Consider the following 26,134-nt stretch of genomic DNA (forward strand, 5'->3'; position numbering starts at 1 on the left):
ATGAGATTTTGGGTTGGTTCCAAGTCTTTGCTATTGTGAATAGTGCTGCAATAAACATACATTTGCATGTGTTTCTATAGTAGAATGATTTATATTCCTTTGGGTATATATCCAGTAATGGGATTGCTCAGTTAAATGGTATTTCTGGTTCTATAGCCTTGAGGAATCATTAAATTATTATTATTATTATTATTATTATTATTATTATTATTATTATTTTTTTTTTTTTTTTTTTTTTTTTGAGACGGAGTCTCACTCTGTCGCCCAGGCTGGAGTGCAGTGGCCGGATCTCAGCTCACTGCAAGCTCCGCCTCCCGGGTTTACGCCATTCTCCTGCCTCAGCCTCCCGAGTATCTGGGACTACAGGCGCCCACCACCTCGCCCGGCTAGTTTTTTTGCATTTTTTAGTAGAGACGGGGTTTCACCGTGTTAGCCAGGATGGTCTCGATCTCCTGACCTCGTGATCCTCCCGTCTCGGCCTCCCAAAGTGCTGGGATTACAGGCTTGAGCCACCGCGTCCGGCCGGAATCATTAAATTATTATATATTCCTTGTATAGAGATAATATCCTTTCTATTCCTCCACTACTCAGACTGTCTTTGTTTAAACTGTTTCTTTTGCCTGAAGTTTACATTATTTGTTGCATACCTTACCTGTCAAAGTCTTATCTGTACTTACAGATCTATTTCAAATCTAGTATCTACCAGAAACAATGACTGATTCTTACATGACCCCCAAAATTAAATTAAATGGTAGAAACCTCAGCTGTAGGACTTACTAACGTGGAAAACAGTTTTGTATAATAATAGTGGAAACATACCATATATTATACTGAAGTATAAAATGAATCAGAAAATGAGGTGGCAAAATTTAACAAGAGCTAGATTTAATTATCCTGCACAGAATAATGTTGGATTGAAACAGAAGACATAGCAATCATCAAATGCTATGAACCACAGAGAAATCCACAGTTTCTCCTAATTTCAATGTAATTAAATTCAATCTTATATCATTTGAAGTTATTAAATAACAGTCTTCCAAGATTATATCTACTTTATATCAATGTTATCTTATTCCCCACATTTTATTTCTTTAATCTCATTTAAAAAATATTATATAGTTGAGATGACATGTGTTTTGAGAACATTAACATTTTAAAATAAATAATCAGTTCTTATAATAAAATCAAAAACGTGAAAAGGAAATTTTATATTACAAGTAAGATTAGGATGATTATCATGTACCAGACAAAATTTAATTGCATGTTTAATGTTATAAATTATGCTGTGTATTTTACTCTAGAACATAAAGTATTACAAAGTATGTGTATATGAATACTATTTTATATAATTTAGTTGTATATGATTTATAATTGAAGATTTATGTATTTTTATGCATTGACTAATAATTATTTCTTAAATTCTAGAAGTAGTAATCATAATGTCAAGATTATTAATAAATGTATATTGACCATCTTTAATGGAAAATTACTTGGTAAACACCATATATATACACACACACTCATATATGTGTGTGTATATATATGTATATAGACAGAGTCTTCACAACAACCCTGTAAATGATATATTATTATGATCCTTATTTTACAGGTAAAAAGAGTGAAAATTAGAAAAGGAAAATAACTTGCTGAGGGCCACACAGCTAGTAAATAACAGAACAGAGGCATCCATTCAGGTCTGGCTGAGTGTAAAAGATCATGCTTTACTGCCACAGTCAGTTTTAATGAAACATAAAATGCATTAGTTTTGAGTTACTTGACATTTAAAAGTTAGACAATTAAGTAAAATAAGTGATATATTAGCATAATATAAATCTATTAATTTTCAAATTTAAAAACACTATTGGTTGTGGGTTGTTAAACATATCTGAAGAGAAAAATATCTTCATAAAGTATTTGTAAGAAAGGTGTTTTTTCAAGAAAAACAAGTTCAAAATCAGATGTCTAACTGGCTATAAATCATTCTGCAAAAGATGTGTATGTTAAAATTGTAATTTGTAGTTCAATAACTCCCTCTACTGTTGGAAAATACTAGTGAAAATCATTTAAGAATGTACCTATATAAATGATATAATACTTTTATTCACTTAAAACACTAAAGCTCATTAAAATGTTTATAATCATTTTCCCTGTCTTTGAAAATTGTGAATCCTAGATTATATTTAAGAAAACATTTTATTATTTTGAAATGTATAAAAAAAACTGTTAAAAGTTAATTTATGGTGAATAATTTATATAATAAATTTATCCTTCCAAAATCAGTCTATTTCATAAAGCTGCTTCAGGTGAATATATGGCCTATTAATTGTCACTGGAATGCTAACTCTTTTTTCTATATATGATTGAAAATTATTTTAAAAATACCTTAAATTTCATAGATTTTCAGGACAGGACAAACTATTACCTAATATATTGTTTTTTCAATAGCTTTATTAGTAAATTTACAGCTTTAAATTTAGTATTGAATACAATTTCATAATAACAAATAATACAAATCACAAATACAGAAAGTCATATCATAAATGATCTAAATAAAACATTATATTACCAATATTTTGTTCCCAAGGTAAAAGCAGAGCATAGACACTCAAAGGAATATATCATTATTTTGTATTTGTAAAGAATCTTTTGTGTTTTTAATAAGGTGTTTACTAAAATTATATTTATTGTAGTAACATTATGTAGATATCAATTAGTCTTCTCTACTGTTTATGATAATTAAGAAAAAATAGAAACTTAAAGACTAAAATATTTGGAAAATTATGTGTTCCTAATCACAGGAAGCAAAGAAAATTAAGGTTAAATTAATTTGTATAAATCCAGGAAAGGGCATAAAGTGCTTTGCAATCCAGTAAAATTATTTTAGCAATGGAGTTAACTTATTATTTATATGAATATCAAGTTTAATGATTTACACAATGAAACCTTAAACTTTTATTGTTGGCTCCCCATTTTTATTTCTACTTTTTTAAAACCTCATATGGATTGCAATGAATTTTTATAATTCAATTTATCTCAACTTCATACAATAAAAATGAATTTCTTGCTTGCACAGACTCCAGTGCGGTTGTTTCTGAACAGGAATCTCTTGTGTGACTTTGCTCCAAGCAGTAATTAGAGTCCTGCCTCTTTACATTTGTGGTTCTCACAGCTTCTAGGGCTCTTAAGTTATTCTAGTGATGGAGACAGAGAAAATGAGAGAGAGGGCCTGAAGAATTGACAAACCATTACAGGGCTAGACCTAGAAGTGATGTATATAATATCCACTTCATTATATTGGAGCTCTGAATTAACTGGCCATTCGTACAAACTAGAAGTTAGTACTAGTATCATTTCTTTAGTGTATTTGTCTCTGTCTACAATTTCTTTTTAAATTACATAGGTGTTAGTATTTTATATTTTTCTTAATTTATGAGCATGATGTAGGTTTTCTTTTGATAAAACATGAAATGATCCCATTTCGCCTAAAACTGAAAAAGAATATGATTAAATAGAAGTCCCTTCCAGAAAAGAAAAACTTACAGAAAGCCTCCCCTTTGATATGAAGAAGTATGAGAAAGTATGAGAAAGAGGAAGAAAAGGATAAAATAAATAAGTTAGAAAGATCATAGGCTTCTGCTCCCTTCTCAATCGGTTTCTTCACCTTGAAGAGGATGATAGTAAATTCCAAATAAGTGCAAATAAGGTAATAATACAGAAAATACCAGTAACACTGTTCTCCTGATGTGATCTGGTGGAGGTCATAAGTCTTCAAGAGAACACTTTCATGTAACTATGTCCCACATGTGTTCTACATGCAGTGGATGGCTAATTAAATATTTGTCCGTGCATGTTGCTTGCGGTTTTCAAGAGATACTGAAGTTGTCAGGTGCTCTTTTGAGTTGATTAATAGATGTTTGAAGATAAGCTTCAATTGTCAGTGCCAAACTTTACATTCTTGCACATGTGTTTTTGTTATCAGAAAAAAATAACTTCCTGTTTTAGTTGTCCTAAAATGTGGCTAGGCACATGCACTTTTCTCATCTAGACAGATATTTTAATCAAATTGTCAAGCTAATATTTGTGATGGTAATAAATTTAGTACTTTAAATGCATTGGAGAATACAAGCATTCTTATAGTCTGTCTTCCCACACTGGGATATGGCATGTGTTTCTATTTATTCCTGTCATTTAAAAATTATTCTTTTTTGTTCTTTTTGAGACAGTCTTGCTCAGTCACCAGGCTGGAGTACAGTGACGAGATCTCAGCTCACTGCAACCTCCACTTCCTGGGTTCAAGTGATTCCCCTGCCTCTGCCTCCCAAGTAGCTGGGATTACAGGCATGTGCCACCATGCCCGGCTAATTTTTGTATTTAGTAGAGACGAGGTTTCACCATATTGGCCAAGTTGGTCTCGATCTCCTGACCTCATGATCTGCCCGCCTTGGCCTTCCAAAGTGCTGGGATTACAGGTGTGAGTCACTGTGCCTGGCCCATTAAAGCTTTATAATTATATTAATAGATAATCACATATATTCTAGGTTTTTTTTACATAATTTTTGTAATCAAGGAAGACATTTGTTGTGTTTTGAACTGTTCTATGTTTAATTTACTGAACTCCTTTTGTCGCTCTTGTTTTGAAACATTTTTCAGTTTCTTTCTGTATCTCTAATTTTAAAATGTTGCTATGTATGAAAATAAGCTCAAACTGGAGTTGCTTTGTAGATTATTTTAATCATGTACAAGGTTGTACAAAACATGTAATCATGTTCCTTTGGGGTTAAACATGAACTAAAGTATACTATTATAGTTGTATCAAAATAAGTTAATTTTTTAATTTTATAAATAACTTCTGACCAACTAAATGTTGACTAACTTTCTCATTTATAACGTTGAACATGTCTAGAAATCAATATCAAAGCAACAAAATGGTTGGATAAATGCCAAATGTTTTTATATGTACTTTAAAAGGCATCTGTGTAACAGACATGTATTATTTGCAGTAATGGGAAAGATCAAAGAGATACTTAGTACTCTGCCCACACATATGCATAACAGTCAATTTAGTTTATATAATGAAAAACAGGTTGCCAAAAATATAACACTTGTCCATCTGTTCCTTCACTTAATGTGGAGTTTTATCCCAAACCCTCATGTAGATAAATCTGAGTAATTCTAAGTAATGCTGTTCTAGAGGCTTATTTCTTCACTTGAATGAATTTGTCCATAAGGCAACAATATTTAAAGCCTTCTCTGTTTAAAAAACATGTATTTCTTAGTAAGCTAAGTGATATATAATTTTACGTTATCTTTGATCTATGCTGCTATTGCAAATAGGAATGACAAATAAACCTAAATATCTTATTTAAGAAATAGTAACACAACAAAAATTTGTAGTTTTGTTTCAAAGTCAGTTTAAAAATCATTCACTGTGAAATGACTCACTGCTGCCCCACCATTAAATGACCACACACACACACACACTCCTGCCTATACCTCTATCCATCTCTATCCCCTTACCTTTGGCATCATTTTGAATTTTGATTTTTGATTTTTTGAAAGCTGGATTTTGATATTCACTACTCTTCTCCTTTCACAGTTTATTTAAATGACAATCATCATAAATTAATTCATCACTTTATTACAAAATTATCTGAGAACCTAATCATTGTCAAAACACTGGATGCTGCATACAGTCAACAGGAAAAAAGAGTCCAGAACTTCTAGATTGTACTGTAATCAGAGTAGCAATAGGAAAGATATATATATATACACACACACACACATACACACACAGACATATATATAGTTGGTTAATAACAATTATGAATGATGATAATTTTTTTTGTAATATGGGGACCTAACTGAATTTGAAAATTTAAGCAAGACTCCAAATAGAAGTGACATTTATGCTAAAGCTTCCAGAAAAAGTAGTCAGAAAAGGGCTCATTGATTGTGTGTGTGTTTGCAGGAGAGAGAGTGTTTGTTGAAAAAAGAGACAATATATGTTGGATTCTGGCAGTTTCAGTCCTCATTAGTGAACATTTGGGTAGGAAACTATGAGCTGTACACATGGAAGATTAAAGATTTTCATATACTCTGCTTCCTCTGAACAGCAAGGCCAAATGTATAACTGCAGATGCCTCTTTATTTTTTTCCCCAGAGCTAAAATAAATAAAAACACACATAATGTATCACGCCATGAAATGTGTGTGATAAACTTTGAAAAATAAATATAAGTGAAAGGAATTTTAATGATGGAAGGCTTTCTACTCCCCAGTCAACTCTTAGCAAGTCATGAAATAAGGCATAAGTATGGATCTTATAAACTAATAAAAAACTCTGACAATGCCTGGGCAAACAAAGCTTCCATAATTTGATATATGTCCAGGTGAAGACAGCTTGTAATAGAAAATATCTGGGTATAGCAGACTAAGTTGAGCAAAAGTTTTTAAATGTCACTCTTGTTTCATTCCATTTTTACTTAGGAGAACTATTCTGTTGTTTTGTTTTGTTTTGTTTTGAGATGGAGTCTTGCCCTGTGGCTCAGGCTGGAGTACAGTAGGCATGATCTCAGCTCACTGCAACCTTCACCTCCTGGGTTCAAGCAATTCTCCTGTCTCAGCCTCCAGAGTATCTGGGATTACCGGTGCGTGCCGCTATGCGTGCCTAATTTTTGCATTTTTAATAGAGACAGGGTTTTGTCATGTTGGCCAGGCTGGTCCTGAACTCCTGATCTCAGGTGATCTGCCCACCTCGGCCTCCTAAAGTGCTGGGATTACAGGCGTGAGACACCATGCCTGTCCAGGACACCTATTTTGTACCCATTTTTCCACAATAGAGAAAGCAGTTATAACCAAGGGTGAGAGGTGTGTGTAGGGGACACAATTCAATAGAGAAGCCATGAAGAGCTACAGAGCTGATGAAAGTACAGGTTTCCTGGCCAGCTGCCATCAGCCCCTTCACATTTTCTGCTTGATTCTTTCAGATGATAGAGAACATTCTGTTTCCAGAACAATCAACTGGTAGATTGGCCATGCATGAAGAATATTGATATGGACCTGTGGTTGTGTGGCTACTTCAGGTGCTATCACTTAACAATTCCTAGCAGGTCACTTCCAGTCTTATGCCTGCAGGAAGGTTTTGGTGGGGGAGGGGAGGGAAACTTCCCATAATGGCTCCAGACCTGCTATTTCCCTCTCTGTGTACATCTTGTTCATGAGCAACAATTGGTCATCCTTTGCCCAAAAAATTTAGAGGAGTCTTAGTCATTCTTCATAAAGCCTAGTTCCCTAGACTAGACTGTCGTCAGAGACCTAGCCTACAGCCTAGTCCAGGTTTGGGTCTAGCCTAAGTGCATCACTCAGAATCAAGAGGCACAGGTTAAGTTCTGAGTGGTCTCCTGGAAGCTCCTCTCTCTGTAAATGAAAAGAAATAACATATTTGTCCTCTACATGGAGATTTAAGAAAATGCCACAGAATTCTAAAATTCTAAAGGTACTGTGGAAAGTCAATGTGCACCGTGAACATTACAATTATAACAAATGATTGGCTTTCAATTTGGTGTTCAGGCAGATAAAATAATCATCTTTTATTCACTTTCTCTCATATTATCTAATGTGATCATTTTGGTCATTCAGATATAATAAAAATGTTTTCCGGTTTTTTTTGTTTGTTTGTTTGTTTGTTTTGAAATGGAGTCTTGCTCTGTCACCCAGGCTACAGTGCAGTGGCGCGATCTCGGCTCACTGCAAGCTCCGCCTCCTGGGTTCACACCATTCTCCTGCCTCAGCCTCCCAAGTAGCTGGGACTACAGGCACCTGCCACCATACCTGGCTAATTTTTGTAGTTTTAGTAGAGACCGGGTTTCACCATGTTAGCCACGATGGTCTCGATCTCCTGACCTCGTGATCTGCCCTCCTCGGCCTCCCAAAGTGCTGGGATTACAGGAGTGAGCCACCGTGCCTGGCAATAAAAATATTTTCTTTAGGATACTTATGATAAATTTTAGAATTTTCCAAAGAGATTATCTCTTCTTTTTCCAATAACCCCAAACTTATTTATACTCTGAAGGCTTATGTTGACTCTGCACCTCTAAACAGCTTTATACATATCTTCCTACAAGTCTTGCATATGTTAATTACCATGTCATTTTGGATATGGAGATACTTACTAAATATTGATTTATCTTGGTCTTCTGATGCCTCAACCCAAAGCATTTAGAAGAATTTCCATTTAAACAGTGTTTTACAATATTAAATTGAAATGAGAATATGATATCATCTAAGGACTTTAACTCAATTTCCTGCATTTGAGCTCCAATAAAGAAATCTCAATTTGATTTGATGTCTATGTTTTTGTAAATATTATTTTATAATATTCATTGCACCATTTTAACTCCAGGAGATGGGGAGAAGAAAATTCTACATCAGAAACAGGGAAGATATAACACATGGGATAAAATAATGGACCAAAAAGATTGATGACCGAAAGGAAGTAGAAGCCTAGACAAATGTGCCCTGATTTCCTTCTGTGTCCCCAGGTCATGTAGAAGGATGTACTAAGCAGACTGAATGGAATCCTAAGGCAAGGGTGTTTTTCTAGCGTCTCTATGTTGAACTCTGGAAGAAGCCCTGTTCTCAGTTTTTCTTATTCAGAAAGGTGTGGAGCATTGCGTGTGGAACATTGATGCAGCGGTGACAGGAGAGGCAGATATTTTGATACATATAATATGCCATCCTCCTTTGCCACTGGAGAACTGAGTGATCTTGGATGTGAAAGGAGAGCTGGTAGGCTGGTATCAGGTCAAAGAAGGCAGGGTGTACAAAAAATTTGTACTACTGCAGCAGCAGATTCCTGCATTGTGTTTCCTATTAGGCCAAATAGAATCTGTATTTCTCGTGAAAAGCCAGTCTGGAAATAGAAAAGATGAGATAATACGTAACAAAGACTAATGGGAATCTGAGATTCCATTGATTAGCAAGTTTTAAAGGTGTTTCTTGGTGGGTGCCTCCCCACCCACACACGGAAATATTCACCAACAGAAGGATACCCAAAGGGGAGGAGGACTCAAGGAAGAGCAATTAAGTTATAAATTACTTATTGTTTGACTAACTGAAGTGTAATGGTCAAATGGTTGAATTGTAACCTGTCACATTAGACCAGAATAATCAAACATTTGACAGATTATCATTCAGATTATTAACAAAAAATTTACTTAATTCATCAAAAATATCCTAAATAAAATGTCTTTATTGTATCTGAATGATTAAAATGACCACGTTAGATAATATGAGAGAAACTGAATAAAAGATGATTATTTTATTTGCCTGAACACCAAACTGAAAGTCAATAATGTATTATAATTGTATGTTCATAGTGCACATTAACTTTCCACAGTACTTGCATCGGAGACATTTGAATGAGAGCAAAGCCATCTTGAAGAGGGGCTGGGTAAAGTAAAGCTGAGACCTACTGCACTGTATTCCTAGGAGGATGGGCATTCTTAGTCAACAGCATATTCACAGTCAAGGAAATAGGTTAATAATGTTTACTGAACAGACCCAGGATTTAATAGAGCCAGGGAATGTCCTGATGATAACTTAAGAACAAAATATTCTTAGTCTAAGAATAAGCTTTGCTTTAAAGATAATAATATAGATTCTTGCAGAAGACAGTAGTTACACTAAGACTCTGTGGATAAAACAGGGTGCAGTAAAGAAGCCAGCCAAAATGTGCCAAAATTAAGAGGGCAACGAAAGTGACCTCTGGTTGTCCTCACTTCTCATTATACACTGATTATAATACATTAACACGCTAAAACACACTCTCACCAGTGCCATGATAGTTTACAAATGCCATTGCAATGTCTGGGAGTTACCTGATAGGGTCTGAAAGGAGAAGGAACCATCAGTTCCGAGAAATCCGCATCCCTTTCCTGGAAAACTCATGAATGATCCACCCATTGTTTAGCATATAATCAATAAATAACCATATGTTTACTCAGTCAAGCAGCCTATGCTGCTACTCTGCCTATGAGGTAGCCACCCTTTTATTATTTTGTTTTCTTAATAAACTTGCTTTTACTTTCTTCTGTGGCCTCATCCCAAATTATCTCTTGCATGGGATCTAAGAATTCTCTCTTGGGGTCTGAATCAGGACCCCTTTCTGGTATCACTTGTATTCTGTCATAGTAAGTGCCAAAACTCCAGCTTTGTAGAGATGTGATATAATTTAAAGGAATACAGAATTATCTAACATTGAAACTGTAAGTTACCTTGAGTTAATATTTTGTATAATATATGACAGATGTTGAGTATTTCTGTGTTTCATTTGAAAATATAAAATGTCTTATTGCAACCCTAAAAGTTCACTGTGATACACTCAACATGCAGTTTGGGAACCACAGATACAGGATATATTCAGAGTGAGAAGAAGCATTAAGTAATGTTGATGGAATGGGTTTACTAAACATATTTAATTTATGTAATGAAAATTCAACTGAAATTTACAAATTGAGGTAAAGCTACCTGATTTTAAAATAGTAATGACGAAACAGTTTTGGTCAATTCTAACTACTTAAATAAAGGTTATTTTACTTATTTCTTTTTAGTAAGAATGAGATAAATGATCTGCATAATAAAGTTCACTGTTAATAATTTAGCAGAGCACTTCCTTCTAATATGAGTAACACATCATAAGTACAATCTAGGAAAATTTCGAACATCAATAGTCACTCTTTTAATGTGAAAAGTATAAACTCACATATATCTGTTTTAAAACATTTGAGGCCAAGCTGTCAAAAAGTCAATATTGTTTTTAAAAAAATCCCAGAACATCCTTATTATTTTCTGCTTACCATTTACTTCATTTATCACAAATGTGAATACATTAATGAGGGTACAAATTCCAGCCAACAGCACATGTAGCAGAATTGCCTAGGTCAGCCCAAATAATCCACAGAACCATGAGCAATAATAAACTGTTTTTTGAAAAAATCACCCTCTTTTAGGATTGTTTATTATGGGCAACACTCAAAGAAAACAAAATGATACAAAAAATGGGAGTAATTTCATATTATTTTAAAGAAATGATTGAAATCCATGTGTCTCTAATGTATATACATGTCTAGGCATTAACAACGAATGTCTTCCAGACTATCTTTTCAAGACTGTTCTTATAAATGGATAGCCTTGGAAGATAGGGATGTCTCATTTACCTGGAACAGATCTGCTTACATTCTAGGACAGTAAAAATAGAAATATCTCCTTCCTAAAGCAGATTTGAATGACTTTCCAAGGTAATAAAGATAATGTCTTTCACTGAATGGGAGGATAGGCAAATTGGCCAAGAAAGCTCAAAGAAGATTGGGTCATCCGTCTTCCGGGTCATCCGGGTGTTTTATATCAATCCACACTGTGTGTGCAGGGAATACCGGGTCTTCATTTCATTACCCTGCATGAATTTTGTTTCGGGAAAAGGCAAAATGTTTAATCCTGAGTACTGCTCTAGCTATGAATAGTAAACTGTGTTGTTTCTGACCCAGGAGCTTCATAGTTTCTACTAATGTCTATAAGACTATCATAGTCTAATTCATTAGCATGAAAACAACTACATTCTCAGATGCTTCCTAGTACCTGACAGTGTCTTTCTCCCTAATGGTACTGTTTCAAAGAGTTAGAGAGTGAGAAAACCCCTGCTACTCATACTAATTGTATGTATTTTATGTACTTGTAATTAAGTAATGACTGATGTGACAATTTAGGGTAATCAAGAGGAAATATAAACTGACCTATCAACAAAGTGTTCATCTTATGTAGAACGAAAAGAATTATATTAGCCACCATGAAATTATACTAGCTAGTTTCACGGAATTATGAGAAAGATTGACTAGGGTCAAGAGATCTTGTAGAGGTCCGTGCTATATGTGTAAGTTGGAAGCTAGCATGGAGATAGATGGACATGGATACATGTTGATATTCAGTCCATTCTTTTAATATTTTGTAGGTAGAGTTTTACATAAAGGAATTTAGAATATTTTGGTTATATCTGTTGAAGCATGACAATTGGAGAACATTATCAGTTTTGTTTCATGGTAGGGAAAACTGTATGCCCAAGTCAGGATGTATACTATAACTGATGAGAAAAAGTGATGCAGACAATTGAGTTATTATGGCACACGGAATGAACCCAAACTCATGATGCCTTTAGGTTTAATTTTGTGTGTCAGGGAGTCGGGTGTTAATTGTTGATTTGTGGTCAGAGAGATTATAAGCAAATTTTCAAGAAGCTGTCTTCAAGGAGAGCCACATGATGCAAAGTTTTGGGTGGGAAGTTCACAGGATTTGTTTGCTTGTTAGTATGTGAGAAAGTGTGGATCAAAAGGGAGAAATGTCCGTTTTTAAACAGGATACTGAACTCCTCTGAGGCTCAAACAGCAAAGACATAGGCAGCCTCTGACAATAATGAGATAATCTCAAAGTAATAGAGAGGACATTAGCAATGAGAAGCTACAAACGAGAGGAAAAGGAGATTATTTAAGTAACGTTAACTGACTGTTTTATAAACATCAGTGACTTGGAGGATGCAGTGGCTTGGGATATGAATAAGGGAAAGTGGGTAACGTCGTAATTCACACATTAGTTAAGTTTAAGAATATTTAAATTCCAGTATGTATTGTTGGATTTTAGAAGTTTTTAGTCATTGTTCTTTCTTTTGCTAGTTGGTATATATCACAAATATGAAACTAGGATGAAATCCTTTTTTGTCATACAAAGCCAGGAGAGAAAAAGGGGAGGGTTCATGCTTGTATGTTTAAGACAGACTGTCTCAAGGACTTTCTAAAGTAACCCCGGATGACTCGAAGGAACACCTACCCAGTAATGGCATCTCCACCAGTGAACTGACACTAACTCTCTCACTGACTCTCTGAAACCAACGAACTCTGTTTCCATGCAGTTTATGTGAACTTCACTTTTTGCCAATGACAGTTTCCCTTTACTCTCCCCTCTTCGGATGAGTTTGTGGTGTGACATAGCTGTGCATCTTATGTTTTAACCCTCGCTTCTAAATCCTAGAGAAATTCCACATATTTGGAAGAATTTCTGATTTTTTGACTGACACGAAGAATGCCAAAATAAAGATACTTGCTTCACCCATCTAATAATCAATATCACATATTTCTAACCAATTGAAATGCTTTTCCTGCAAGCATATTTTAATTTGGAGAGAAGGATACATATATTGAAAAGTCTTATTTTTAGAATTAACAAAATACAGAAAAATTTTATAAGCGTGGGTTCTGCTGTTTTTTTTTTTTTGAGACAGAGTCTCACTCTGTCAGCCAGTCTGGAGTGCAGTGGCGCGATCTCGGCTCACTGCAACCTCTGTCTCCCAGGCTCATGCAATTCTCCTGCCTCAGCCTCCCGAGTAGCTGGGATTACAGGAGTTTGCCACCATGCCCAGCTAATAAGCATGGGTTCTTAATTTGATGTTTTATGTTATGTGAAATTCAACATATGTGAAACTATTTCTAAATGAAATTAGAAGGTTTTACTCAATTGTGGTTAAGTAATATGTACTGATGAATAAATCATTTTATTTAAAATAATTGAAGACATATAGTTTTAAAATGTCATTCACCAAGCAAATAGTTTTAGTGAGATTTGGACATAATCTAAGCTTGATATGCTTGCCAAGTGATAGGTTCTTTGAAAGTACTACACAAACAATAGGTTATTTTTATTTTAAATACAAAAATATTCTAAACTTGGTGAGTAAAACTGGATTTCCATACATTTTGTGACTTTATTAGTGCAGATTTTATATTTCTGTTAGTATTTTTTGTCATGAATAATGTGTCTTAAATATTTCAGTAAATTGTGTTTGCTATATGTTATTTTTATAGGGTTAATAAAATTAAATGTATAAACACATAAGTATTTGTAAATTTATAAATATTGATAAAAATTAAATATTTGTATTTATTGTTTAAATGAGTTTTTTCTTAATGTCATAATATTGCAAGTGCTGCCATCTGCTGGACCACAGCTATCATAGCCATGGCAAAGCAAGGCAATATACGGTTCTATTTGATAAAAGAGAATGCCTTGTAAAATTTCCAAGTTACTCCCAGTTTCTATAAAATCAGGGAATAAACCATTAAGCGATTGGCTAATATTTTTAAATGTTTCACATATTTGACTTTTCAATTACATCAATTCATCAATAGTTATTGATTGTGAAACCAATATCACTTCCTTGCAACCTTCAATAAATTGCACTGTGTCTTATAAAGAGTCACAGCAGGCTCAGTTTTGGACATCATCAGATCAAGGAGTAGATGTTTTATGCATATGCCTGATACCACCAATTTTGCTGGGTTCACAGGCTGTAGGCAATTGAAAATATTATTTTGAATTCATGTTCTCAATTGAAAATACTATTTTAAATTTGTGTTCTCAATTGAAAATTGTTTATCTATATATTTAATTTCACATAAACATATACGTACATACTGCATATATATGTATGTGTGTATTATATATATACATACCCTCTACAATTTTGATATATATATCTATCATATAAAAATGTAGGTTGCTAATGATATATGTATATATGCGATTATCAAATTCTAAAGTCATTAAGATTTTAAAAATATATAAATTATGAGGCATTTTTCTACTTTGATATTTTAAAATATCATATATATGAAATGATACTTTTACAAAGGTTGTAATTAAAAACTACAATAAGCCAGGCACAGCATGATCTCATTTATTGGAGGAATCTAACAAAGTTGGACTCATAGAAATAGAGAGTCGAACTGTGGTTACCAGGAGCTGGGGCAGTGAGGCCAGGGAGATGTTGGTCAAGGGTGGAAAATTTATTTTAGATAGGAAGAATAAGTTCAAGAGATCTATTGTACAACAAGATGACTATAGTTAGTAACAATGAATCGCATTCTTGAAAATTGCTAAGAGAGTAAATTTTAAGTCTTACCAAAAAATGACAAAGAGGTGAGGTAATGCATGTGCTATTTAACTCAACTTTTCCATTCCACATAGTTCAAAACTTAGTGTACTTGACAAATATGTGTAACTTTTATCAACTAAAAAAATACATCAACAACCATAACAAAACAAAAAATCTCCACTTCTCCACCAGATGGCAATGTTAAGAATCTTAAAAAAAACCTGTTAAAATATATTTACATGGTTATGACAGAAATAAGAAAGTAAATGAAGTGATTTAATTGATAACTGGCAAAAATAATAAATTAGCACACTTTTTTCTTTAATTATTCAGTTATTAAAAAATCAGTGCGACTATTTTTAATTCTAGGAGATTTGGCCAATAAGTTTTCATTAAGTGCAGACTATAAATCCTACAGCTAAAAGTTGAATAGAGGATTTGTTTAATAATGATTCACTTTCTGATGCTTACATGATATTACACCGAAACCACCTATAAAAACAGTAGAAATTGAATAGCAACTAAAAGAAAGAACAAAACTCATCTCTTAGAATTACTAAAACACAGGAAAATTAAACGTAATATAAAAGCCACACCAGATCTATAATAAATCATCTCAAAAATGGATTTTAAAATATTGGTATGGAGACTAATACTGTAATATTGTGTAGAAGCAAATGACATAATTTTTTAGTAGATAGCTGAGACTCAGAAAAACAATTTAAAATAATTTGAGCCATTGAAACTAAAAAGTTTATGCAAAATTGTGAATTGCATGAATTATACAATATTCTATAGACAGACATAAGCACTTTGGAAAACAAAAATCAATATTATTTATCTACTGAGAAATCTTAGAATTTAATATAATGGAGGCAAAGTTACATAAAATTAATGTTAGAAGAAATTAACTGCCAATACATTTCAGAGGGAATTTAAAATTATGTAGAGGTGACATGGAAGTCTTCACGGTCCATATAAGCCTAAAGAATATGTAGAAAATCGGTCGGGTGAGGGGCTCACGCCTGTAATTCTGGCACTTTGGGAGGCCAAGGCGGGTGGATCACGACATCAGGAAATTGAGACCGTCTTGGCCAACATGTGAAACCTCATCTCTACAAAAGTTAGCTGGATGTGGTGATGGGCCCCTTTAATACCAGCCACTCAGGAGGCTGAGGCAGGAGAATCACTTGAACCTGGGAGTTGGAGGTGGCAGTGAGCCGAGATTGCACGACTGCTCTCCAGCCTGGTGACAGAGAGAGACTCTGTCTCAAAAAATAAAAATAAAGAATATATAGAAAATCAATAATCAAATATGAGATAAAGAAATCTCTCTCCTCAAAGAAGTAGCTCTAGCAAATATGGATAATTAATGTCTCAAACAATTTTAAATATTGGTCACTATGTTTATTAAATGGATCACTTTTTAAATGGAAGAGTATACAAGTTTACTTTCTTGTGGGATATTGGAAAGTATAGCATGGACATGGGGAAATAAAATTGTATATGATTACTTGGGGTAAAGAGAGATTACAAGAGGTATTACTGGTAATATGAGTTGGTTCCTACTATGAACGACTTTGAATATGTTTGGATTAATTTAAGGAAATGCTTGGCGTTTGAATTTTTTATCAGATTTGTGCTGTAACATGGAGATTTCAGCAATTTTGGAGGAGAGAGATTGAAGGTAAGGGGAAGGATTACAGATTAAGACACTACTTAAGCCTGAAAATAAAAAAAATTTAATTAGATTGATGGTAATAAAGTAGGATAGAAAAACAGATAAGAGAAATCGCTACCTATGTAGATATGTATTACTTTAGAAACCTGTGGAAAAGTAAGCAGAGGGACCATATAAACCATTACATCCATAATCCCTTGTGGCTTTAAATCTATGACATTTGCTCTTCTTGAAGGTTTATATTCTATTGACATGATACAAAAGAGTTATAATTGAAAAAAAGCATGTGGAAGAAGATACATGTGGAGCAGAAAGCGCAGAGTTGCCCTGACCTCTTCACAGTTCTTAAAATTAGAGAAGGGAGAAGACAGAAGAATTGGGTGAATGTTAAATGTTTTCTGTGCTATAGGAAAATATTCCATGGAACTAAATTAGTGAGGAAAAAGGCAGTGCAAATTTGAATGGAAAATGACCCACTGAAAAAAACATGGCCAATAAGAAGGGGAGATATTGGGCACACATTGTCAATGGTTCATGCTGTTTCAGAAAGCCTGATGGAGTCATCAGGAGATTAATGGAGAAAGACTGAAAGCATCAGTCTGAATTCTATACAGAAAACAAAAGTCATTAAACATTTAAAGAGAAAAGGGATTCAATACAGACAATGAGAGGCTTACAAGTGATTTCAATGACTGAAAGAGTGAAAAGCAGGGGCTATTACCGAGAGTCGAATGAAAGTCAAAGTACCACAGTTGTGTCCCTGATTGTTATTCTACAGTAGTAAAGCCTGTGATCAGGCACAGAAATGCTGAGACTGGGTACCACAATTGCTTGTCATCCACGAATGTCTCCATCTCATTTGAGGCTAAAACAGCAGTGAGAATATAGCCTCTGTTTTACTTCATCTTCCAAATCTCCTGCCAGTGCATTTCACCGCAAAGGACTCTATATCCAGAATTCTAGTTTCAAAGGCATGTAGTTTAGTTTATTATTTTCTGTTGTTGAAAGGACACAGAGAAGGAGATACTAGATGACTATTAGCCAAGCCCAGAAATGTGAGTGAGGAAGATGAACTATGTGATTTTAACGGTTGAGATAAACATGTCAATGAGGATTTAGGTCCTAGCATAATTACAATGCTAGTGTCTCTAGCTACTCTTTTGTCTCAAGCAACACTAATAGTAAACATTATGTCAATACTAAGACAGGAAATAATTGCACATGAAGACAGTTTGAAATTGCTCATGAGCTGCAACTTTTCTTAATACCAAAGGCATACTTTTCAACATTTTATGAATAATAATGATTAGTACATCTCTAATAACCTCAAATATACTGACTCTGGCCCAAGGAAAAATTTTTTTTGTGAATGTTGGTAATATAGTTTACAAAGCAAAAGGAATAATTTTATTTTCAAAACATTTTAGGCAAAAAGAAAATGCGCCTGGGAAGTTTAAACCTTTTCAAGACTTGAAAATCTGAAAATATTCACTAATTATTTATAAAGCATTGCTGTTGAGTTAAAGTGATTTCAGAATTCTCTGATAAATATTTTTATTTTTCAAAAATTTAATCATTCTCTGTACAATTGTTGATGTCACTTGATATATGTGAGCTTTGTTTTTTTGAATATGCCTATGATGATAATATTAACTTAAACTTACTGGGTGATAGGCATTATGAAAAGAACTTTGCATGCATTTCTTTCATTATTTTCCTGAAATACCTCTAGGTTATAAGAATTCATATAATAATTTTACAGAAGAAAACTAATGCTTAGAAAATTATTTTCCAAATGTCACAAAAATTAATTTGAAGTCTGGAAGCAAGTCCAGGTCAGTGTGATTTAAGAATTTGCACTGTTTTAATTTCCATGTTACTCTGCCCTCTGTGGAATGACCAACCTGTTTGCCCAGGACTGCGATGGGTGCTGGCATGTGGGTCTCAGGCAAACCTTGAACAATATAGCTTATTGGCATCTGAATAAGTTCAAGGGTGCATAGTACTCTACAGACACAAGATGGTATTGTGCAGTGGTTAAAAGTGGAACTATAAAGTAGTAGTTAAGAGCTACAAATCACTTCATAATTTTTATTCTGAGGTATAACTTAATGTAACTTTGAAATATTAATCATTCTGGCAACTAATCCTGCTTTCTTAGTTATAAATGGAAATAGTATAGTACCTACTTTTTGAATAATTGTAGTGTTCAGTTGGATTTAATTATAAATGGAGTAACTTTAGTCATAATTCAAAGCCTGGCATAGGATCACAACAGATTTTAACTATTGGTATAAAGTACTTATTTTCTGTCAGCATAGAGATATGTCTGTATTAGAAAATAAAATGGACTGGGTAAGACATTATCTCCTACTCACCCTTCACTTTGCCTACCTCAAAAGATTTTGAATTTATCATTTTATTTATCACCAATGGTAAAATCCTGAAATATTCTAATGAAGTCTTTAAATTTTCAGTCATGTGTTCCTGCCAAAGAGAATGTATTCCAGCTGTGTGAGAGAGCCTGTTACAATTAAAATCACACATATATGTGCATGACTATGTTTAGATATTAAGGTTGACTTACCTTAATTACATCTACTCTTCTCAGATTTTTCTTCTCTAAAACACACATATTTACTGACTATAATATTTCATAGGATCATCCATCATTGATTTAAAAAATGCAAAATTTAAAAATTCTCTTTTTTTAGGGTATCTAATCTAGTCTTTTTTTTTTTTTATAAGTGAATGTCTCAAAGTTACAGAGTAGATTTCTGATGGACTCACTCTAAATACTACAAATTCTGATAATAAAAACTTGTTTAACCTTCAGCCTAATGAGGTTCTTCAGGAAGCATTATAACATCAGCTTTATAATTTCTTAGAGATATCTTTTCTTTCAACTTTCTCAGAACTATGATTTTACAGAAGCTTGGAAGTTTGAATTCTTCACTTCATTGGCAAGAGATTATATGACTACATCACAGAGACCATGAGGCGTATAGCTTATCTAGTAAGAGGTACTAGGGGCTGAGTGAATAAAGAGATCAGTCTAAAATCTAACAAAAAAACACCAGAATGTTCGTCCAGTTGCTAAAAAGACAACGGATATTCATGTACATAATAAAATGCTTTCTTTGATGTATACAGCTGTGTTTGGGGTGGAGGGTTGGCAGAAAAAAGTGCCTTGTAGTAGATTAAGTTACAAAGGATCACCAGCACAAATATTTGTGATCCTGGTATGCCTATGACACTACACTCTTTCAGCTTTTCTTCTAATTATATGGTGCTTTCTCAGTTTGCTGATAAGTCCTTAAGTAAAGACTTTACTCAGAATTTTGTGTTCAGATATTTTGCAATGCTGGACAATATTTTTTCGTTCTTAAAAGTTTGGAAACACTAACATACATCCAATATATTACATTTCAGTCCTTTTCCTTGACATGATGCAAGCAGAAAATTTCTTTATATACTTAATTAATTGAAGCATTAGAAAAAATCTAGTACTGATTTCTAGTTTATATGAAGTAGAAAAAAGCAATAGCTACTTTCATACATGCATTCACAATTCATTGCCTATTATGAGATTTGGTCTGAAAGAGATTTATCTACTGGATTTTAATCATGCTAAATTCTATAGCATGATTTTGCTAAAAACACACTATGTACAAAATCTACTAAAGAAAGGGATGACAGTTACAACTTATATTTTTCAGAAGAAGTGCAAAACACAAAGTCAAATCTGGTCTGTATAGGCCACCATCCAGCAGTTTTAAGACATTAACCTTAAATATTTTTAAAAACATGTTAATAGATAGTTAATGTGTAGAGGAATATTTTAATGTGAAAACATAAAACATAGTCTCATTGGGTAAGGTACTATTTGTGGTTTTAGGCAGCCACTGGGGGCTTGAAACAGATTCCCTGTTGATGAGAGTGCACTACTGTGGTTAGTAAGGAAAAGTTTTTTTTTTTTTTTAAAAAGGCTATGTATTCCTGTGTGTTTGGATTCAGGAGAATAAGCTAAAATGGTACATTTGCTGTCTTCTTAGAGTTTGGAGTGTGAAGATACAGTAAAGTTAAAAAAACAAACATGGTCGGGCACTGTGGCTCACACCTGTAATCCCAGCACTTTGGGAGGCTTAGGTGGGTGGAACACGAGGCCAGGAGATCGAGACCATCCTGGCTAACATGGTGAAACTGCGTCTCTACTAAAAATATTAAAAAATTAGCTGGGCGTGGTGGTGCACGCCTGTAGTCCCAGTTACTTGGGAGGCTGAGGCAGGATAATTGTTTGAACCTGGGAGGCAGAGGTTGCAGTGAGCTGAGATCGTGCCACTGCACTCCAGCCTGGATGACAGAGTGACAATCTATTTCCAAAAAAACAAAACAAATGAACAAACATGGCTTCAATATCCATAGCCCAAAGACTTTTGAAAAAACATTTTCTATGCTTTTTAATAATTTCTAGCTCTTCTGGTTTAGGAAGATGATGCAATATGACCTTAAAGGGCTGTGGTATGATTTCAGGATTATCTATTGTCAGAAATATATGAAGTAAATATTCAAAGGAAAAAAAGAAAAAGAAAAACAGTAATTACTATGAAGCTTTGATTTATAACACTGAATAATCAAACATGAATTTGAAGTAATTGACATTTATTTAAATGCAAAAGAATTAAAAATTTCCTAAATACCTTAATGCATAATTTGTTAAACAAAAATTATTGATTAAATGTACTAATCTTTCCCAGATACCTATGCATTGATAATACAATTATTTAGTGAAGTCTTGTATCTCTTTAAAATTTCAAATTAAATGACTCTGATTCTAATTTTTATACACATTTGAGAAAGTTAATAAAATCAAGCATATGTACAGTATTACTGTAAATATAAAACTAAAAGCACACCTAAAGCAAAAATGGTTATTATAATAAATGTAAGTGTAATTTTATATTTCTCATTCTTTTTGCACCTTCCATGGGCTTCCATTTCTATATTTTTATAGTTTTGGTAATTCTACAAGAATCTAGTTTTGTAGTCTCCCAGCACTTTGCTAATCTTAGAGTATTGAAAAGAGAAAAAAGATCTAATGAAACAACCGAAGTTGCAAGGCTTGTGATGATCGTCAAGTCATTCCTAATTCATATGAATGGGTTTCCCTTTTACAGTATACCTTGCTGTTTCAATCAAACATATGCAACTTTCACATAGGTACAGGTTTATGTAATCTTGTGCCTTCTCCTGAAATTGTTTAAGCTCGTTTATTTCACTAGTGCAGTTTTTCTCTGGAGCTGCAACACATGTCTGTGCAGGTCCAGATTCCCCCGGGGCAGGACAGTGGAGCCCAGCTGCTGTATTGTGTGTAGACATATGTGAGTATTATGTTACCTTTAGAACGACTATAAAACACTGATAATTAGTTTTCTTTCTTTGTAAGTAGGAAAAGATAGAAACGGGAAATTATAAATAAATTGAAAAAAGTGGGGAAAAAGCAGGCATTGTACTAGGAAGAGGGATAAATTATGAACATAATTGAAACCTCAGCTAAACTCCAAGTGTACGTCACAACATAATGAATCATTTAAGCACTCAGAGGAAAGAATATACTATACATAGATCTAAAATATTAATTTGGAAACCTCTAAATCTAAAGAGAAGGCATCATATATTTTAAAGGTTAAATATGCAAAAATATTATGGTTCTAATAAGGCTAGTATAATTGGGTAGAGAATGTTATGGAAAATTATTAACAATGAAAGAAAATTATTGAACACCTAACACTAAACATAGTAAAATAACTGTGTGGAATGCTCATGTGTTGCTGGTGGGCATGTAAAATAATGCAGTATCATTGGAGAACAGTTTGGAAGTTCTTTAAAAACCCATTTCCTGTTTAGAAGAAAGTGCAGCACACTTCCAGTGTTCATTTAAGTTTATATAAACACACGTTTTGAGGCTAAAGCAAATTTGACTGAATTTTAATGTGAAAATAAAAGAGAAAAAAAACTGTTCTTTGAGTTATTTATAAACAGAACTTGTCTCTAATCCTTTTGTAACAGAAATATAGATGATGACCCGTATTTAATTTTTTTTTCCATGTGGTAAGTTTCAAAGCAAAGAACAACAGAAAGCAGAACATCACATGCTGCACAAAAATATTGCATTTTTCTCCGATCTTCTTGCCATCCTTGTCATTGTGTGGGCAGAAAACTTTGCGGGGACGAGTTTTGGATTCCGTTTCCCTGATTTTGGTGTTGTGCTCTCAGAGAAATATCTTCCAGAGGCGAAGAGGTGTGACATCATCAGAGCATGGACGACCTCGAAGACATTGATGTCCTGGCTTGTGAAGCTTTTCCAGCACACTTTCAGTCAACGTCAGTCTGAAGTTTACTTCACTAGTTGTGTGCTCAGGATTGTCCTTTATGAACAGGATGTAGGAGTTCAGCATTATAATATGCAGAAGGTGGCAAAAGAATTTCTTACATCAAATCTTGTGTGTTATCTCAGGGTAAACGCTGCCGCTGCAAGCGCTGCTGGTGACTGTACTGAAGGCAATTGAAAATACGTTAAAAAGTTAGCAGAGTTTAACTTAGACCTATTCCTAGATACATACCCACGAGAAATGAAGAAGAACACAGAAGATTTTGTGCACGAATGCTCATGGCAGCATTATTCATTATAACCAAAATGTGGAAGCAGCTCAAATGCCCACCAACAGATGAATACATTAAAAAATGTGGTATAGCCCTACAATGAGATATTATTCAGCCACACACACATGAATAAAATGTTGATATATGCTACAATATGGATGAACTTTCAAAATATTATGGTAAGTGGAAAAAAATCAGACACAACAGGAAAAATACTGTATGATCCAATTGATATAAAGTGTCCAGAGTAAAATTCCTAGAGAAAGTAGTAGACAGGAGTTGTAGCCAGGGGTTGGAAGTTGAGAGAATGGAGAATGACTCCTAAAAGGTATAGGGTTTCTTTTGGGACTGAAGAAAATGTCCTGGAACCAGGTAATGGTGATGGCTTCATAAATTTGTGAATTACCCAAAGCGCTGAATTTTATACAACAGAAAGGTAAATTTTATAGGATGTGAATTATATCATCAGAATTATTAAAATGCAATAAAAATGAAATAAAATAATTGTGTAATTATTTATTAAAACCAACCCATAAAGCACAGGGAAGAATGTCTGGAATAATTTAGAACATTTCTTGTTTCTGGATTATTGAAACCAACATTTAATATTGTTAATTCTTTTGAAATTAATATATGATTTCCGTGTAATTATGAATAGAGGAATTGATAATAATGTTTAATTAGAAGTGTAAACATGCTAGATTGGCAAATAAATTTACAAAAAAAAAAAAAGGAGAAGGAGGGGGGAAAGTCTAGGCTTACAGATATAAACATCAATTCTGTGTTTAAGCACATGAAAAAACAGAACTAAAATCTAAGAATAAATACATAAATATACATGAATTTAGAAATAAAAATAGCTACTTCTTTAATTTCATATCTCTGACTCTCCTATGTATTTTTATATATTAAGTAAATTACATAAATAACACTGACAATAATTATTTCTTATATTTTTAATATTTTGATGAGGAAACAGAAGCACAGAAAAGCTAAATAACTAAGCAAATTGACTTAGCATATATGTACCAAGGTTTGAGTCTAAGAAACCTGGCTTCAGAATTTCAGCCTATAACCATTACACTCTTATCCAGATATAATGTATATATAGTGTGTGTATATATGTACACATATATATTTACAATGAAGATTACATTTTTTATTGTTAGGAAACTTACAGAATACTTAACAAATAATTTGGAAGTACTGTCTAGTCAGTGTTACTAAACTAAAAGTAAAAATTTTTAACAAAATGAAATAACAACAATGCTACATTTCTGCTTCACATCATTACCTAATAAAATTTATACATACTAAAAAGATCAATGTAAAAGCAATTAAAAATTTATCCAGCACAAAAATTTCATAATTTTATAATCTTAAAATTTTAAATTGGGTAAGGAATGTTCTATGCAAGGCATAACGCTTAAAGTTTTAAGTGACTTAAATTCCTAGGACATAGTAGCTATTTAATGCTAATTTATTCAATGAGAATATAATGAATGAATGAATGAATGAATGAAATAGCATGCTTGCTATGTGACTTTCTATGTATGTTCTTAAGGCAGGATGTATTATATTTTTCTTTATAAATATCCTTCTCTAAATGAGGTTGCTAGTAACTAAATCTTTTTCTGCACATAATTCTGGGGATAAAATATGAGAGAGAAATTATTTGGTCACAGGATTAGACATTGCATTTTGGCTAAGCAAGGCAGAACAGGTGATATTCTTAAGTCACAATGTGAGTATATTAGGAGGGCATTCTATATGTTCAACATGGCTAGGAAAAACAAGATCTTGATAGGGAGAGTAGATTTTTCTTCTCAGAATGATTCCAAGTAAAAGGGAGACTCTCAGACTCTTCACAGGGCTTATAAGTATGGTGGCATCCATTTAGGATATAATTTTGATGGTAACTAAATTGCAAATCGTTGTGAGGAGAATTATAGTTTAGACTGATGCCATCTATTGGCCTACAGTTTATACAAGGCTGTCAAGGCAGATGCATTAAGGAGAATATATAAGGAACTGTTTAGATTATTCTGAAGGAATTGTTTAGAATATTCTGAAGATTAGGGACTGCATGTTAACTTTACATAAATTCTTCACCTACTGTAAGTACCTATGAGTGCATTCCAGTGCATCGTTTCAGTGTATTTCATAGGCCAAATGACAAAACACTGTGCACAGATCTTTGCAATAATAAAAAATATCTTTGACTTAGTTGTAATTTTTCACACACACACACACACACACACACACACACACACACCTCTAAACTCTGAGACATAGATGGGTTGTTTTATCTCAATTGATCGTATTTTAACATTGTACAAGAAAAATACTATAATGAATATGGGAAAATAAAAGCAGTAGAAGTAGTCCAACTGAAATAATTTCCTTTATATCATAACATTATATAACCTAAAATGTCTCTACCAAATAATCTTTAAAATACATTTCCAATGACATTCTTATTTTGTTTTTTTCTTATTGTAAAGCCAAAAATAGAATCTTTTTTGTAATATAGTCATCTAGATTTTTAATAAATGCTTATGTTGAAACACCCATCAATTATACAATTAGTGAGATTTTATAATTTGTTATTATTTTGAAAGAACAGATACTCAGAATCCTATAACCTGCTTTTCTTCTTTTCACCTTGTGCTGGTTGTCAGGAGAAGCACTGATTAGTCATTTTATTATTTTACATTGCTTTTTTACTAATTGTTCACTAGCAGCTTTTATAAACCCAGTTCTTTAGGTATATAATTTACTGTCATGTGTTTAATTAAGAATATACTACTATCTTTC

Source organism: Rhinopithecus roxellana, chromosome 18 (genome assembly GCF_007565055.1).
Source record: "Rhinopithecus roxellana isolate Shanxi Qingling chromosome 18, ASM756505v1, whole genome shotgun sequence".
Taxonomy (NCBI): domain Eukaryota; kingdom Metazoa; phylum Chordata; class Mammalia; order Primates; family Cercopithecidae; genus Rhinopithecus; species Rhinopithecus roxellana.